General features: G+C 36.9%; 1 protein-coding gene across 2 annotated transcripts in view; it reads left to right on the plus strand.

Annotated features, from left to right (window-relative positions):
* The window catches only part of LOC124802703 (protein YIPF6), an 81,704-nt gene that overhangs the window by 52,328 nt on the left and 9,232 nt on the right, over positions 1-20,144 (plus strand). The window contains exon 6 of one of the 2 annotated variants that reach the window (XR_007017140.1): positions 11,099-11,223. The exons of the other annotated variant lie outside the window; for it this stretch is intronic. The gene's annotated coding sequence lies outside the window, so the exon portion shown is untranslated. The remainder of the gene's footprint in view (positions 1-11,098; positions 11,224-20,144) is intronic. 2 annotated transcript variants of the gene reach the window in all.

The raw sequence follows: 20,144 nt of genomic DNA on the forward strand, positions 1-20,144 counted from the left end.
CTCTGTATACTACAGCATCATCCGCGAAAAGCCGCATGGGACTTCCGACACTATCTACTAGGTCATTTATATATATTGTGAAAAGCAATGGTCCCATAACACTCCCCTGTGGCACGCCAGAGGTTACTTTAATGTCTGTAGACGTCTCTCCATTGATAACAACATGCTGTGTTCTACGAGGTCAGTCGCCATGCAGTGTTGAGGCGGTACCATCGTGCCCTTACGTCTGAATAATGATCCTCTCTTTTTGATATTACACAGGGTGTGCCCTGTCCTTCCTTGCCTTGGGCAACTCCTGCCAATTCTAGACCTTAGAAACCTAATAGCCGTTTAATTACTTTCAATGTGAGTTCATGAGATATATCATAATTGCACTGTTGGTTATCTTACATTGTTAAAGGTGGCAACAAAACAGGTTTTCCTATAATAGGTATCTTTTTGAATACTGAGATGGCTTATGATACTACTTGGTGAGATATTATCCTTAGGACAGTTTCACCAAGTTTGCTTCATGAGACTTCATCCTGTTTTTTTTATGACCATTCCTTTTCCAATGACATCCACAATAAAGACCCCCATTCATTGTTGTTGATAAGTGAATGACTCATCAGATTTGTACTCTGACCTTCCACTAACAGCACACTAGTAACGACTTACAATTACAATGCTACAGGAATGGCCAAAAAACATTAATTTTAAATTTTTGTGCTGAAAATTTGTTCTTTTAAACAGTTCACTTTCTTTTAATCCTCCAGAAATTATAGTGAGAGACGTGATTTTAAATTTAAAGAATTGTGTCCATGGTATCATTTTTTATCCTAAACTTATGTAGTTGCCACACCTTGTGGTTCTGAAATTGCTGTCCCCCATAATACTCATTTTAAATTACATCAGTCACAGGAGTTGGGGAGCATGCGAAACCCATGTGGTGCATCTATTTTTCTCCATGTTTTGCAGTTGTGGAAGTGACTGTATTAAATACACTGGAAATACGAATAATGATGCCTTCAGTCACAAATTTTTGTATTTTATTAAATCACAAGACGCATTTGAGACCATGTGGATCGATCATCAGGTGCAAATCATTTTAATACATTATTTACTTCAGCTCTTGAGAGGGGTGATGTGAAATGTATGTTACTAAAGATCCAGAAAGAAAATTTTTATCATTCCTTGATCTTTTGGAACATACATTTCACATCACCTTATTCAAAAACAGAAGTAAATAATGTATTAAATTCATTTGCCTCTGGTGATGGATCCATAGGGTCTGAAAAACATCATGTGATGGAATGAAACCCAAAAATTTGTGACCGAAGGCATTCTCATTCACTCTTCATTTATTGTAGTTTTGTGAGCCCCTGTATTATTTTGTTGCAGTTGGTGAAAAACATATGGTGGTTTATGGATCAGATAGTTCATCTTACCTGTATATACTTGCAGCAGTCCACTACGAAGTTACTACACTAGTGATATAAACCTTTAGTACATCCACCATTTCCAGGACACACGGGGTGTCAGCTCCTCATGATGTAATGAGTCTACAAAATTTATGGAATTCCACAGATACCAGAGCATCCTACCATTGTTTGCTCTTCAATGGAATAACATTGTAACATCAGTAAATTTAAGGCTCTCTGGAATCATAATGCACACAGTATATAATATACTATTGCTTGTCCCCACTTTTGCTAAGACGGAGACAACAAGATATTCAGATTTTTATTTTTGTGCTATGAGAAGCTCAGAACACAAATATCAATCACCCAAAGCAGTGAGATGCAGCTCTCAAAATTTCTTGGGAGAATATCGACCTTGAAGTTTTCCAAGCATCTTTAATATGCTAAAGCAAGGTCACTTTTCTGGTGGACCATGTGGCTCAATGGTAGAATGTTCATCTACCAAGAGAGAAGTCTGGGTTCAATTTCTGGCTGCAGTAAATTTTTAAACAAAGATGCTCGTTTGATCCATGAAGCATAAAATACAGAAAGACAAAAAAAATGATTTATGATGTTTTTTGATTTAAACAGTCTTTATTAACAGTCATTTGTAGAAGATGTGTAATTAAGAATTTTATATTTGCACAATGAAAACAGGGCTGTTGCGCATGATACATAATTAGAAATATGAACATACATTTTTCATAAAAATTACCATTAGATATGTATTAATTAGCATATACTTGATGAATTTTGTATTTAATCCTTTCAGACCCAAATTTTTTCTGGAAGAAAGGAAATTTTTACTTATGTGATAATGCTCTTAGGTAATTTGTGGTAGTGCTCTTAGGTAATCTTAGGTAATTTTTTAAAATGATTTTAGATGCAAAATTCATACAAAAATATGTACTTGGTTTCAAAAAAACATATTTTGTTCTCTTGGCTTTTTTTATGGACTAAAATAACTAATTACAAAATATTCTCTATTGTAATAAATAGTAAATGATCACTCAATAATTACCATGCAAAATAACGATAACAATATTCAGTAGTATGAAAGCAATCAATTTTTGACAAAATAAGGTAATTGGATAGATAAAAAAAGAAAACTACTTACCAAGCGGCGGCAGAACACACACATAAAAGATTATAATGAGGCAAGCTTTCACAGCCAGTGGCTCCTTCTTCAGACAGAAGGGTTGATGGGGAGGGAAAGGCGTGAAGGAAAAGAACTGAAGATTTTTAGGAAAAGAGGTAGATTTTGGGAAAGTCATCCAGAACTGCATGTAAGGGGAGACTTGCTGGACAGTAAGTCTGCCACCGCTTGGTGAGTAGATTTTTTTCTTTTATGTATCCAATTACCTTATTTTGTCCAATATAATGAAAGGATAGTTGCTTCTTACCATATAACGGAGATGCTGAGTCACAGATAGGCACAACAAAAAACTGTCACAAAATAAGCTTTCAGCCAACAAAGTCTTTGTCCAAAACAGACCAAACACGCACACACACTAACACAACTCACACACACATGACCACAGTCTCTGGCAGCTGAAGCCAGACTATGAGCAGCAGCAGTGCATGATGGTAGAGGCAACTGGGTGGGGGTAAGGAGGAGGCTGGGGCAGGCAGGGGGAGGGATAACAGGTTAGGGGTGGAAGATGGTAAAGTGCTGCTTGGGAGCTTGCAGGGATAAGGTGGAGAGAGGGGTAGGCAGCTAGGTGTAGTCAGGAGATTAGACAGACGGTGGGGGTGAGGGGGAGGGGTGTAGCAGGAAAGGAGAGAAGTAAAAAGACTGGGTGCACTGGTGGAATAGAGGGCTGTGTCATGCTGGAATGGGAACAGGGAAGGAATGATGTTACATTCCATCCTGGATTTTCCATTGTACAGGGTTTTTATAAATGAATATTGGAGTTTTAATGCTTTATAATATTTATCACATTAAACTTACAGTTATAAATGATATGTCAAATGAAAGAGCAACTCATACAGTTTTACCAAGCACCTTATAAATTTTCAATGTGAGCACTGGCATAGCGAAGTACGCGATTGGTTGAACTTCACTGTATCCAAGTGCTGGATAGGCCGCAAGGTGCCCAATGACAGGGCTTGCTTTGTATGACCTCCACATTCACCCGACCTAATGCCATGTGATTTTTTTCTTTGGGGCTTCATCGAGGATTGTGTGTACGTGCCTCTTCTACCAGCAGACCTCCCTGAATTAAGAAACAGGATTGAAGCAGCTGTTGCTACAATCACTGAAGACACACTTACAACATTTGGGAAGAACTCGGCTATAGACTTGATGTGTGCCGTGTGACAAATTGTGCTCATATTGAACATTTAATAAGGTTCTTCATAAAACTGTTTGAGTTGCTCTTTCATTTGACATATCATTTATAACTGTAAGTTTAATAAAATAAATATTATAAAGCATTGAAACCCCAATATTCATTTATAAATACCCTGTCTAATAACAATATTCAGTTATGCCATGGAATATAGTGAACCAATCACATCTGTGCATTCTGATGGCCACGAGATGCTGCACACTGTTACGAGCTTCTGCACTCTGCTGTATTGCCTTACTGGTATTTTCATAGTGATGCCCAACAGTTGGCAGTACTTGCACATGATGAAAAGACTGAACATTCACAAATGTGTACCTCTGGTTTCCACTGGAAAAAAAATACTTATGTTGCAGATGACACAGTAAAAGTTAGCATACACAGTTGTAGCCAGAGGGTCGAAAAGGTTTAATGATGTAGGCATTCAAACTGAATGAAAAAAAAAAAAAAAAAAAAGAAGTTATGACTGAAACTAGACTCAAACCAGCAATTACGAGTCTGACTCACTACTCATTTCCTGCCATCTTTACACATTTTACACTGCATGGAAATCCTCATAGAACATGCAACATTGTTTAAAAATTCCTTTTCGCTGAGAACTGAGTCTAGCCTTCCTGCCTAGCAGGCAAGCATTCTACCAAAGAGCCTCACAACCCACTGAAAAATGGAACTTACTTTGTGGTTTTCAGTTTGCTCAGAAAACTTCAAATATGGTTTTCTTGTGAATTTTTTTTGTATTGGATGAACTGGTTTGCCAGACTGATATTTGTTTTCTGAACTTCATACACCATAAATATAATAATTTACAAAAATCTGATTGCCATGTGGTCTCCTCGTAAGTTTCACTTTTAGTTGTTATGAAGATACTATTTTTTTTTTTTTTCTTTCAAAGTTCAAGAAAGTACAAGACAAGCACACAATTTAAAAATATCAACAATTAAGCAGAGATGGGCTACCATCAGTGAGAAATACCAGAGTTCCGGTATGGTGTCTATCTCATTCCTGGGGATACAGCACACAATGTTAATATAAAGCACAGCAACTGATCAAATCAAGTCTGCAGCCAATGAAGAGTCATGTACTTAATTCCCTAGTATACATTAAGGTAGGCAGCCAGTGTGGAAGCAAGAACAGCCTGGTAGCATAGCTGTATTTTTAAGACCTGTCACTGGTAATGGTATTGCCCTATGTAATTCTCTCCCACTGACCTGACCAAGTGAATGACACTTACTGCAGGAAGTTAGTCTCTGTATGGGGACCAAGATATTCCTCTCCAACTGAGATACCAGTTCACCTTTAATGTCCTTAATGCCTAAACTAAACCACTACTTCCTCTAATCTCAGTAATAGAATGATGTGACTACCATGGATGTCATGAGTAATATAAAGGGAACATAATGAAACAATAACAACAGTGTGGTAGGAACACTTCATTGAACTATCGTGCCCTACTGAAAGAGTGGAGAGACAGGTGAAGGTTGCACTTTCCCTCAACTCATGATAGTATATGCACACTGTTGTCACAGCATTATTTCTTTCATGTGGCAACATAATAAAATGACTGTTTTCAAACAGGCAGCAATCGCTGATATGTTTTATGTGGCAACAGTGCCCTTGGTTCACAAAACTGCTGATTGCACAGCTTGCTTATATTGAAGAAAAAAGTTTTTGGTGCTATTTTGCATTGGTATTGTAAGATATAAAAAGTTGGAATGCATATGCTGAACCAAATATACTATTCGACCCAATGCTTCCAATTTCTGCTGACAGAATTGGAGTGAAATATGATGGTTAAGGAAGCAAGCAGAAAAAATGGAGAGAGATGTAATTTACGTGCCACTCTAACCAGTTCTTTCATGTCTCCCAAGTTTCAGTTGGTATGATCTGCTATGCAAATAAAAAAAAAATTGGAAATAAGTCTTCTGTGACTGATTAATAATATTAAGGATGTTGTTAATTCTTGTGTCTGTAGACAGACATACTCATATAATTTAACCATTGTGTAAACATGTGTGTGGTCTGCCATTGGTCATCAACTGCATTGCTCAAGCATTTCGTGTCTTAAGACCACTGGAAGGAAGCCTTACTTATGCATATTAGGTTTTTTTGTTGTTATTGTAATGTGAATGAAACTCTTAAGACAGGTGCTAGTCACTGTTCTTGTTTCAAATCTTATTGAACTAGCAGTTTTGTTGTGCCTGTTCATCTTACCCTTGTGGATGTGTCTTATGAATGCAGTTATAGTGAGATAAGGATGACTGAAATCTACTCAAGCTTGAATGTGGGCAAAAATAGACTGTCAAATTGGGTATCTTGTCAATAGAAACGACACAGATGCTAAACATGACTTCATTGAAATAATCAAAGGATTTGCTTCGCCAAGGGCAAATAAAAGCAAAGTAAAATTATAATAAAAACACATCTCCAGGAAAGGGATTTTTCTCAACTCTTAATTATAACCCATTTTCTTTTATTCCTAATTATTAATAATTTATGAGGAGCAATTAAACTCTGTTATTTATTATACGTCATGCTAAAACCAATTTACAGTAGTGCCATAAACAATAACCCATTGGTTTGACCCTGCTTTTGCTGTAGATTGTTTAATGATTTGTATGTAGCAGGATTATATTATTTGTAAACACTTGTTCATTACTTAATTACTAGTAGCTTGTTACACCAAACGTAGACCTTCAGTACTCTGTTACAGCAGATCTTGCGTTGTGCTGTTGTTGGACCACAATATTGTGATCTGTATATGGTATTTTAAGAACGCTCAAAGGGCCCCACCCAAATGTATCATGGGCCACAATATTTCTTGATCTGCGAGCTTCCTATCAATCGAGAACTGGGCTGGGTTCACATGAGAGCAACGCATGGATGTCTCACTTGGCAGGTGCTGCCATCTTTTGTCAGTTTATAGAATTACTTCAAAAGAAGCAGTAGTGGATGTAAGCGCTGCTGTTGTGACAGACTGAGCTTTTGTGTGCTTGTGTTGTCATGAGATTCGCTGATTTTCTCATTGGGTTTGCCATTGGCTGTAATTCTGCCACAAATGTGTTACATCTATTGAGTTATCAAAAACATTTGGAAGCTTTAGAAGAAGAATTTATTAATGCTGGCTCAAAGGTAGGAATATCTGAGTGGTAACAATCTGAAGAAGATACATATTCAGGTAAGCTTCAGTCTGGTAGAACTTTTTGTCCATAATACCATTGCAACAGATACTGCTGCTACAATTACAACTTTGCTGTGTTCTATTTATCTTCATCTCATCTCTTTTACAGAGGAACCTGATGACACACCTGCTGTTCTTCAAAGATACAGCAATCAACAAAATACATAAGCTGTAACACAGTCTTCTGCAGCGATCTCAAAAAAAGGCAACTGACGCTAGATTAGGCTCGACATACGAGGACCTGCAGCCTGCTGTGCCACAGTTCTCAGGAATAAGTGGAGTAAGAGCATTAGTTTGTGAAAGATCCATTCTGCAGGATGTGTTTTAAATTTTCTTTCCCTGCTCTGTGGTGAAACTCGTTAAATCAGAAATTGACAGGTATGCAAATTTGGTTTATGACAAACTGAAGACAGGGTGCAACCGACTTTCAAGAGATCAACCTCAGCATGATACCATGCATAAAATCAGGCCTTCTTTCGATCATTTATGATAAGAATTTTAAAAGGCACTTTACCCACACAAAAACCTCACCATTGACGAAAGCATGTGTGAATTTTGTAGGCAAGTGGTATTTTGAGTATGCATGAAAAACAAGCGAGACAAGTGTGGAATATAAATATTTTCTGTGTGATTCTAAGATTGGCAATGTTCTTGGATTTGAAGTGTACACTGGTAAAGGGCCAAAAGACAATTTCATATTACCATTCTTTCAGAGGTTTCCTGCTGATTGTTTGGTTAAAGACCATGCTGCACACCAAATCAGAAGGAAATGCCAAAAGAAAATGTTGTTTTGAAGAATTCAGAAGGCACAAGTCTGCATCAGTGAAGGAAATCACCTGTTTCATTTGAAGTAAAAGGACAAAAGGGATGTCCTCTGCCTTTCCTATTTATACAAAAAGACAGCCTCTGATATTTCTCTTTGTACAGAGGATAGTGTCAAGATCAAGTCAAAACCAGATGCTTTTCTGAACTATAATGTGTACAAAACAGCGGTTGATAGAAGTGATCAGATGATCTGTTGTTATACATTTAAGAGAAAAGAAATGAAGATATCGATAAAACTATTCTCCCACATGTTCATAATTGCTGCAACAAATGCTTTTGTTCTGTATTATGAGACTAAAAATCCCTTCGAGAAGAAAAGCTTCCATTCTTCCACTTTTGTTGCCAAATTGGTGAAGAACTCTTCCAGAAACTCACAACACTGGCTCAAGAAACTGTCCCTAGTGCAACCATCAGCAGTAGGGTAGTAGGATGACACTTTCCTGAGAAAATTCCTGCAACTGAGAAGCAGCAGAACATGGTTTTACAGTATTCATTCAGAGGAGACAAAATAATCTACTGACAAAGCAAGCAGAAAGGAAATGAGCTGATATTGCCAAGATTGCAATGACCTTCTGCATGCCAGAAAACTTCAGGCTTAACCACTCAAAATTCAGTTACGTGCCAAAGTGCTCAAGAACTCACCTCACACTTTTTTCGTAAAGAAAAAGGAAAATTATACTTTCTGTTGTCATTGTAAAATATGTAATGTGTCAGAGAACTACAATAAAGATGAAAAATAAACATTGAAGCTTCGTGTTTTGAAAAATGTATTGCCTTGTTAAGATGTATCAAGCACAGTTGTACCAGTAACATTTTAAATAATGACATAAATGGCTCATTTTATGGGCCCAAAATTTTTCTAAGTGTCTGGACCTTGAAGTGTTAAGACAGTTTCTTCACAATGAATGCTATTGAGTTTCTTAGGCTACCATTCCCATGATTTGTATCCATCAATCCTCGTGAAGATTCCAGCCCTACGCACTGTGTTAGAAAACTATTTTGGTTGTCATGGCCAACTTCTGTGTGACTCTTGTAGGTTAGTTTTCATATCACTACGCATTCTCTCCTGTTTGCTGACTTTGAGTGGGCACATATTGAAGTGTCTTAGAAGAAACAGTATGAAAATTACTTAACACCACTGAAGTTATGTGGCTTCCCTGATTTTGCTATTAACTTACAAATTCTCAAATTTACAGCAGTGTTGACTTACCATTGTACTTTGGTTGGTGATAGGTCTTATTCACAAGGTGCTAGCTGATTTACTAATCCATGTAGTAAACCACACTCACCTCCTTTGCTACTACCAGATCATAGGTAGTGAGTGTAGAGGCCACTTTCCCTCCTGCAATCAAGTGACCACCCCCATTGTAATTAGTCTGTTTCCTGTTGGAGTGCAATAGCTGGAGTGTAATACTCCAGCATCAATGAGTACACTGACAGTTTCTATCTAGTTATATGAAACTAACAGTGGAAGGAAAACAGTACACTGAATATTTGTTGTTATTCCCAGATCAATATAACAATGTGATTTTTAGTTATCCATTTTCAAAATAGCTACCATAGCATTAATTTTTGTCATCTGCTTTGTTTCTTTGTGTTGACTTGTTTTATAATGTGTGAAAGAATGTCTGCTGCCAATAGTGAATGTAAACAGAAAAGTGATAAGGGTATTATGTGCCTGCAAGGTGAACTCAACTCTGCAGGTTAAAGGGCAAAAGGAATTCAGCAGTGAACTGCAAAGCTGTTGCTACTGCGGCCATATTGCTCGTGTGGGTAATGGTGAACTGATAACATTGTCCCTTTCCATATCTGTTAATTACTTTGTGATTCAGGTATAACTCCCTTGTTTCACCATCAAAGGTATTTTCATAAATGCACTGTAATGTTTTTGTAAAATCTATCAGAAAAGTACAATTATGCAGTATCAGAAATTGTATAAAATGTTTTCTTCTAAAATGTCTTTAACAAAGCTATTTTACAGTGTGATATGTAGCAACAGCTGTTGTAGGAGAGAGCAGAAAGTCTGATGGAGATACAGACATTCAACACATCAGTTAGCACGTGATTCTTACTAGAAGAAGCCACTGACATTTTGTGCACATAAACTTTAAAACACATTTCTATGCTAAGGCATTATGAAATACAGTGTTGCTGCCTCTTGGCAGTGTTTCAAACAATGACAAGATTCCCACTAATCCTGTCTTGAGTATACTTGGGAAAATATCTCACATCAAAGTGTTGTATGTAGATGACTGCTTATCTATACTAATATTCTGTGCAATGTTGCCTGATTTTGCATAGCTTTATCGAGCAATGGAACTCGCCAAGTTAGTCGACAGCGCTGATGTGCTGCGTCCTGGACTCGGATAGGCATGCCGGCCCCAGATCGAATCTGCCCGGCAGATTAATGATGAGGGCAGGCATGCTGGCCGGCCTGGATGTGGTTTTTAGGCAGTTTTCCACATCCCACTAGGTAAAAACTGGTCTGGTCCCCACGTCCCACCTTAGTTACACAACTTGCAGACATTAAAAAAAAAATGTTTGCATTATTTCATGGCTTACACTAGACGCAGACAGCTGGTGTACACTAATTTGGCCCCGGCGACAGGAATGGCATCCGGCCACCCTCTGATACTAACATCGCCACATCCATAGTAACAAGGCCGACCCCATGTTGAAGTGGGACAAAGGCCCAAAGCGAATGATTATTGAGCAATGTAAATGACACGTCTTTTGTTAATAATACCCCATCAAGATTTTTCTTTGTAACAGCAGTGTTACTCAGTTTCACTGCACAAGTATTCTTGTTTTTCTATAGACACTTATTGAACATGCAAGCAGAAAAATTTACATCCAACAGAGTAGGAAACATTAATCAAATTTCTGCAGTGGATAAGTTATCAGATGAAACTATAATGCTCATGAACAATGCTCATTAGTAAAATACACTGTTACAAAACTGCAAAATTGTGGTTTGACTTACTACTGTTTCAAGTTGTAGTATTGATTTATCACATTGATAGTGATGGAGTCTAGCTCCATTCCTCATTTACCACTTGCTAGCAAGCTGAAATAGCTCTCCATTTGAAAATGCTGCTCCTGCTATAACTGTATCTTTCTTCCAACTCTTTACCAGAGCAGAATTATCATTTTGGCATGTATTTCTGCGTATGATTCACCACATAACAAAAACATTTAAATTTATTAATATTTTAACTACTAGAGAGGATTTCTTTCAGTTTCCTTCTTTTGGGAACAAAAACTGGTTCAATAAATGCATTGAATATTTACATAGTTAATTTTTTCAGGAATGTGGGGTTTCATAAATGGAAACAATCCTGTATAGAAAGGCTTTCCATCAGCAGATATTGTATGCATGGCTTTACTACCACACTGTCCTCACTTCTTTACCTCGAGAAAGCAGTGTCGTCAGGTGTGTGGATTGTTATTGCCTGTAATGACACATGCTTTATAGTGTAGTACAAAGGCATGCTATAAATGATTGGCACATAGAACTAGGACAGTTTCCCTGGCAAAGTTCTTTTTTCAGTAATTAGATTTTTCTTCTGCTTGTGACTGCTTTTATGCATGTCATAGAATAGTCAGGAAATTACATACATTGCCTGCAGTAAGTTAGATGTTGAAACCGATTTGATGAATGCATTCATAAATTAAATGCACATTCTCACCCATTCTGTATGAGAAAATATAATAATAAGACTTTCCTGAGCTAATTATAACAGCACAGTTTGTTGCCATGAAATACTGTGCTTCTTACAAAATAAAAGAGATGACATTATTTTACAAGTCTATAGCAGTGCATATTTTCAGTTTTTGCTTCACTTTCAAATTTTTCTTCAATAGAAACCATTATTTAGCTGCGCCACGCAGCACTCTACTTGGACATGTTGGTGAGTAGTGTAAAAAGGATTATAAATATTTTTCTCAGCAAAACAATAAGTTAGTGTTGCCTAACACTTGAGTACAGCACACATAACACCTTTGTTTGACAGCTTTTAATCTCTCCTAGCCCTTTTTTTTGGGGGGGGGGGGGGGGGGGGTTGAGGAGGTATAGGACTTCCTTTTTTTAAAAGGATTAACGAAAAAGTTACATGAGGAATAGGAAAAGTGAGGAACTGCTCCAGAGTTCAGTTATGCACTTTTGTCATTGCAGTGATTAATGCGTGAGGAGTGTCATTACCCCTCCACAAGCTTTTGTCTAGGCTTAAATACAATGTATATAAAGTAAACATACAATAAAAGAAGACATAGTTACACTTTGCGGGCATGCACAGTTCATCACATATTTTCTGTTACACTGAAACATTAGTTTCATTTTCAATACTCACTCATACTGAAAACATCTGTGAGATACACTTTTAAGTAATTATATTACACAGCACATCTACGTGCCCTCCATCCCAACATTCTCCCTCTTTCTGTATCCAAATGCTTGTCTAGCTACAATAGTTCCTAAAAATTGTGTGCTGGTTACTTCTTTAATTGCCTGTCTTTTGAATAATGTTTTCTGGCCATATCAGTTGTTGCAAGGAAGTGTGTATTGAGGAAGGTCTGGCTGATTCTTTTTTTTTTTTTTTTTTTTTTTTTTTTTTCTCGATATAAATTGTTTGCTTTCTTTATTCATTGATTTACTCATGAAAAACAAGCAGAGTAATATCTTTTAGGAATGCCCATAACAATTAATTAATTACTTAGACCACACAGTGCCTCATCTAAAAAATGCGTGACCTTATTGAGTTTGTTTCGGTAGATAACATTTGATCCTGATATTAGTAAAATGCACTACACATCTGGATCATTGCCAGGGCACATCATTACCACTTCATTATAGGGGCTCATGCTGTCACATAACTTAACCTTAACATTTTGCCATGCCATTATTTTTCCATTTTTATCTGATTTTTTGAGATTGTGGCTTACTACCTTCAAGCTATGCCTTTTTATGTGTTACTTGTTTCAAACTGCTATCGGTTTGTAAGAATATTTTTATTCTTTTTGTGTGAGTTTTCTTATACCTCTTTTTTCCCAATGTGATGCAAGTTTCATTTTCTGAGTCTGTCTATAGACAGAATTTTTACACTCTGTTGGCCTAAAATTAATACTGACTCACCTTCAGGAGCACAATGGTTCAAACCCGCGTCTGGCCATCCTGATTCAGGTTTTCTGTTGTTTACCAAAATCATTTAAGGCAAATGCCAAGATGGTTCCTTCGAAACGGTACAGCCTTTCTCTTCCTCCATCCTTTCCTAATCCGAGCTTGTGCTCCGTCTCTAATGACATCGTTGTCAATGGGATGTGAAACTCTAGTTGTCCTCCACCTCCCTCAAATTTTTGCAGGTTAAATCGGAACTCCTGTCTCTCTTCCCTCGTAGGATGAACATAGATACTTTTAATCTTTTGACTTGCCTGTTTAAACATCAGTTATTCTTCTGTATTGTATCATATTTGTCTTTTAAACTTTGTATCTCATTGAGTAATTGAGAAAAAAGTTCATAGAGTCAGATTATAGATTTTCATAACAATTATGACACAGCCAGATTTTCTGGCTTGGGCTAGCCTCAGCACAACTGTAACGATGTACCACTTTGCAGTTTACACCTTTTGCAACTTGTTTTCTACAACAGCAGTAATTTAAGTTTAAACACTGAAAACTCCATGTATGAATATCAACAATGTAGGAAAAGATAGATTGCTACTTACTGTAAAGAAGACAGGTTAAGCTGCGACCGTCAACTCTGGCAGCTTGGACCAGCCCTGTCTGCAGGTTAACGTGTCTTCTTTACAGTAAGTAGCAATCTGTCTTTTCCTACATTGTTAGTAATTTAAGTTTATTATTTCTGTCACCTTTTTTATGGAATCACTATATAATGTGGACAATACGCATGCTCTCTCTTCATTATAATTTATCATTGTCACACAAGTTTCTACTTTTTGTAAAATTTCAGTGAAAAATACACTGTTTTTTTGCACTGATGTATTGAAATTAGTACCCACTCCTCACTTATTATCACAAGATTTAACTATATTCACCAGATTATCATGCTGGGTGTTTTCACTTGCCATCTTGTTTTCCAACATTATCTACCAAACCATATGAAAGACATCTCAGCAATCACATGAATCTTAATGTGAAAGTTTTTGGTTATGATACTTTAATGGAGAAATATAATAGCTTGTAACAGGAAAGGTTTCTGTGACTATTTGAAAACACTGACCATTGGAAACAACTGATAATTAAACCATTTCATCATATTAGAAAAAAAGAAAAATCTTATAAAATAAATGTATGCAAAAATAGATGCTCTGAGAAGAAAAATGCATATAAATTTGGAGCAACACGTGTTTCTCTGTTGGACTTAAAGGGCTTTTGCACCAGATGCGTAAGTTCTTTTTTTACATCATTTTCTATAAATTGCAAACCATATATTAACAAGAATGAAGCTTCCACTCTGTTAGTGGAGTGTGTACTGAATGAAACTTCCTGGCAGATTAAAACTTTGTGCCAGACCGAGAGTTGAACTTGGGAGTTTGAGTCTCAGTCCAGCACACAGTTGTAATCTGCCAGGAAGTGCCATACACTAACCAGCTCGCTTTCTCTCCAAACAATGTGTTGTCTTGAGTCATCATTTAGAAGACGTATGTTAATTATAGTTTAAGAACATTAGGCATCATGTGGCACAAAAATTATAATCTTCTTGATATCATTTTTCCAGCTGAGTTGAAAATTCCATTTCTGCACACAATATCTGTGATAGCTGCTGGCAGCCAGATTCCAGGGAGAGAGCAGCATGCAAAGGACCACTGCTTGAACCACTTGAAAACTATATCAACCATCAGATATTGTGAACAAAAGCTTAAGAACATGCCTAAACATCAGTGTTGTCACCCACATAGTCATTGTGGGAGCATATGGAGCCCTGTTACACATCCTTTTAAAGATACACAACACAGACCATGCCTCCTCCACAGGCACCTATTTTGAGGATGGTTGACAGATGCTAAAATTTTCCAGCTTCTCACTAAATTAAATCATGTCATTTATTACCATGCAGGCTAATCGGAGACTTATCCTTTGGGAGAACAGCCTTTCATTAATCTACAGTCTTTTCTACATATTGATGTGCAGACTGCAAACATTCTCTTCTGTGACGAGCACTGAGCAGCACACATGTGACTGGTCACCTTTTAAGTTTCCATCCTCTCTTGTTATATATTTCAATGGATATTATCTGTCATAAATTGAATTAAAGGCAATCTTTGATATATGCTCAGTATCACAGACATACAAAATATGCAAACATAATCAATGTTTCAAGTCACCATGTAGTGGAGATGCTGAGTCGCAGATAGGCTTTCCATGTACTGTTACGTTCCACCTTGGATTTTCCATTGTGTGATATAGTCACTGTTTGTTAGACAAGCGACAAGCATTTCTACTGTAACAGTTCCAGTTTACCCTTGCGCTCATCATAACTCTTACAGTATTATTTTTATTCTGGTTAGTGTTACAAGGAATATTTCTTATCAGAATAATGAAAATTTAGACGAAAGGTACAGTGCAGAGCAATTACTATTTTTTATCATTAATGTGCAATTGTTAACTCAAATCACTTGAGCCACTTTAACTAGCACCCTGTTTATTTGACAATTACTTATCATAACATTTTCATCCATATGATTCATTGATATTATTCCTCTCATCACGTTTCCCCTACTTGATGTACCCTGTATATTAATCTTACATTTATATTAATTTATGGGTGCCAATCTCCCCCCCCCCCCCTGCCCGCCCCCATCTCTCCAGCTCTTAACGAAAGGAAAAAAAAATACAGGGAATTCAGGTGTTTTCTTCTGCATTACATAGGTTTTTAACAGGGTCACAACTGGAACTTTTTTGTGGCTATTTATAAGTCAACGTAAGTCTCCAAAAATATTAAAAATACACCCTACCCTCCGGCCATGTGCAACCCCCCCCCCCCCCCCCCCCCCGCCCTACAAACTAATGTATATGTGTTCTTGTATTCATTAATATCCGAGATGAAACTGTTCCTCAAATTTCAACCCTGCAATGTCTAGTGCTAATTGGACTACTAAAGAACTTGTACGTCACGGATACAATATGCTTAAAACCTCATATGCAATCATTCTATACATATCAATCAATTATATTAACCTATTTGTGACTGTGGCATGGGTGTTCTGAGGTTGAAATCAAGTTGTATATTATATTCTGTGGCAAGTGTAACAGCAAATATTGGTGACTGGAAAATACTGTAGTTGTCATCTAAATATTGAACATGTGATTAGTAATTGCTGTCTTAACATATTAACAACATGGGGACAAACATTTGATCATCTAACCCCTCTCTGTTCATATGTACTTCATGTAGACAAAAACACTTTTTCCATATTTTTCTGAATGTTTAATGAGTTATTCATTCATACATTTTCAGCTGAGATAAATTGGATGCTGTTTTCAATGACAGTAGGAGGAAGAATAAGTGATAGATCTCATATATTACACGTGTAACAGCAAATAGTCTCATGTCATATATGGTCAGAAAGTATATCATAGTCAATGGAGTGCTGACTACAGAGAGAATATGGCTACTCCCTTATGAATCCTTACATTTATTTTATGGATGTCTGGTACTTGTATTGCATATACAAATTAAATTATCAAAAAATAGCTGTCACCATACTGATTGATGCAAACATTGTAACACAATGCACTGTAAAAATATCATTATCAATGAATAATTATTCCCAGGTTTTCTGGTTCTCCATAGAAACTTTTTCAGAAAGAGAAAGATAGTTTGTATATACACTCACCATTGAGAACAACATACTAGGTTCTTTTAGTTAAGAAGTTTTTGAGCCACTCACACACCTGGGAACTTACTCCTATGCTTGTACCTTCGTTAGTAATTGGCAGTGTGGCACTGTGCCGAACGCTTCACAGAAATCTAGGATTATAGAATCCACCTGTTGCCCTTTATCCGTGGTTCACAGTAATCATGCCAGGGAAGGGAAGCTGAGTTTCATACGAGTAATACATTCTAAAACCATGATTTGTGGACAGAAGCTTTTTCCTCTCAAGGAAAATTGTTATATTTGAACTGAAAATATGTTCAAGGATTCTGCAGCAAACTGATGCTAAAGATACTGGTCTGTAATTTTGCTGGTCTGCTCTTTTACCTTTCGTGTATACAGGAGGCACATGTACTTTTTTCCAGTCGCTGGAGACTTTGTAAAACCAAATTGGGATTCCATCATAATCTGGTGACTTATTTGCTTTCAACTCTTTCAGTTGTTTCTCTACATCAGTGATGTTTACTACTGTCACAGTTTGCAGTAATTGATGGGAAATAATCAAATAAAACTGAAGTGATTTCTGGCATTTTGCAAGGTAGTGTTAGAGCCCTCAGCTGTTCCTGATCTATATGAATGATTTAAGAGACAATGTGAGCAGCTGTCTTAGGTTGTTTGCAGATGATACTGTCATTTATTATCTAGTGAAGTCATCAGAAGTTCAAAACCAATAGCAAAACAATTTAGAAAAGATATCTGTATGGTGCAAAAATTGGTAATTGACCCTAAATAATGAAAAGTGTGAGGTCATCCATACAAATGCTAAAAGGGATCTGTTAAACTTCGTTTACACAATACATTAATCAAATCTAAAGGCTGTAAATTCAACTAAATACCTAGGAATTAAGTCACAAACACCTTAAATTGGAAAGAACGTGTAGAAAATGTGGGTAAGGTGAATCAAAGACTGCATTTTATTGGCAGAACACACAGAAGATGCAATAGATCTGCTAAAGAAACTGCCTACACTATCCTTGTCCATCATCGTTTTGAGTACTGCTGTGGGTGTGGGATCCTTACCAGATAGTATTAATGGAGTACACCAAGAAATAGAGAAGAGAGTGTTATGGGCATGATACAGGATTTGGAAGGACATCATTAAAAAAAAGGCGTTTCTCTGCGATCTTCTTACGAAATTTCAATCACCACCTTTCTCCTTCAGAGCAAAAATATTTTGTTGATGCAAGCTTACATAGGGAGAAATGATCATCATAATAAAATTAGGGAAATAATAGCTTTCATGGAAAGATAAAGCTGTTAATTTCTTTCTGCGCGCTGTTTGAGAGTGAAATAATAGAGAATTATTATGAAGGTGCTTTGATGAACCCTCTGCCAGGCACTTAAATGTGATTTGCAGAGTATCGCTGTAGATGTATGTGCTCATGTACATATACATGTACACAAACAATGTTATTTTTGCATGATTCTCATATGTGAACAAGTTCTTAAATGCAAAATTTAAAACTTCAAATTTCCTTTTGTTATCTTTTAATGCCACACCAGGTTGGTCAATGTGTGACTGGGTAGGAGGCTTAGACTCACTTAGCAATTTTATGTAGGACCAGAATTTTCTCAGGTTCTTGACAAGATGTATTGGTAAGGTATGACAGTGATAGCTGTTGTAAGCTTTGCACGTTGATCTTTTTACACACACACAAATTTCTGTTAACTATTGCCTGTTGTCAGCCCTTTTTTGAACGGAGGGCGCAACAGCCTTTGCTTCCTTAGCAATTTGTGAACTTTGTTGTTAAACCGTGGTGGATCTTTTCCAGCCCACAATTCAAGAGTACTGTTTGCTGATGACAATAAGACTCTAGTCAGTGATGACACTCTAAGTGTGTTAGGACACAAAGCTGAAGAAACACTGATGCATGTGTACTTGCCCAGGTGGATAGAAAACAACGTATTAACCCTGCATGTAAAAAAGAAAGGAAAAAATAGTTTCCACATGAGCAAAATGTGCAATAGTTACTCACTAAAAGTATAAATGAGTTCATAGAGTGTGTATCAAGAACAAAGTTTCTAGGGATGCATGTTGATTCACAGCTGAAGTGGACTGAATATATCAGGGTCCTTGGAAAATTAATAGCTTCAGCATGCAGAGAGCTTTGAATAGTAACTTCACTGCATTGTAGCTCATATGCTAGAACAACATATTTTGCTTACAATCATTGTTGACTTAATTACACCATAAGCTTCTGGGGAACAAATCAATAGAATATACTAACAACTTCCTCTGCTACATATCTGAAATATACTACTTACAGCTTCTGGGGAACAAGTCAATAGAATATACTAACAACTCCATCTACTACGTATCTGAAATATACAGCATGTTGCAGAACAATATTTTAAAAATTTGTGAAGTAGGCTGAGTCACGGGTGAACTATGAGCTGACTACAGGGCTTCCCAGTATTCTCTCCACATCTCATTAATTTTGAAGCTGTCCCTCAAAACTAGTCCTGTTACTAGTAGTGGGGGAGTTCCAGACTTTGGCATGTGCACTGTAACATTACCCAGGCAACTATGAAGTGGAAGGTGGGGAATGGCAAAAGTTTTGTTGTATTCCTTAACTAATCTTTCCTGTGTACGAATAGGAAGAGGAGCAAGCAGGTAGTTAAAAGGGAGACTGTTTTTTTTATACAGCCACTAATTATTCTTATGGTCTCATTCAGTTTGGTGTCAGTCTTCTTCACATGGTGGCTGTTTAAAGAGAATGGAGCACAGTATTTGGCAACTGAGTACACAAGACTAAGTGCTGATGTTCTGAGGGTGGTTGTGTTTGCCCCCATGTGGTACCATACAATTTATGGATTATATTGTTCCTGGTTTTGATTTTTTTTTCTGCAGTGTTTTCCAGATTTTTTAAAGATAATATTGGGTCCATTGTTATCCCTAAATGTTTTGGGAAAGGATTATACTGAATTAAGTTGTTGTTGTTGATGTATGCTTGGGGCTCTTGATAAGTTTGTTTATTATTGAGGTGAAAGCATGACACTTTAATTTTGTTCTTGTTTGGAATTAGTCTCCAGTCTTGATGACTGTTACTGGCTTCCTCTATGAAATTATTGCAGTCAGCAAGGACTAGGCTGTCAGCATACATAAATTTTGCAGATGTCATATTTGGTATACTCAAAAATTAAACAGCACCAAGACAAGTACTTAATTAATTTTTTGTTGGAATAAATATAAATTAATTAAAACAGTGCCTGAGCATTGAGGCAACCCATTATTTAGATGTCAAACAATGGAAAATCCAGGACAGAATGTAACAATATTATGAAAAGGATAGTTGCTACTCACCATATAGCGGAGATGCTTTGTTGCAGATAGGCACAACAAAAAGACTGTCAGAAAGTGAGCTTTCGGCCAACAAGGCGTTCGTCGAAAATAGACAAAACACTCACACTCATGCTCCCGCTCACACAAACACGACTCACACACACTCAATTTCTGGTTGC

The sequence above is a fragment of the Schistocerca piceifrons genome, chromosome 6, assembly GCF_021461385.2.
Source record: "Schistocerca piceifrons isolate TAMUIC-IGC-003096 chromosome 6, iqSchPice1.1, whole genome shotgun sequence".
Lineage (NCBI taxonomy): Eukaryota > Metazoa > Arthropoda > Insecta > Orthoptera > Acrididae > Schistocerca > Schistocerca piceifrons.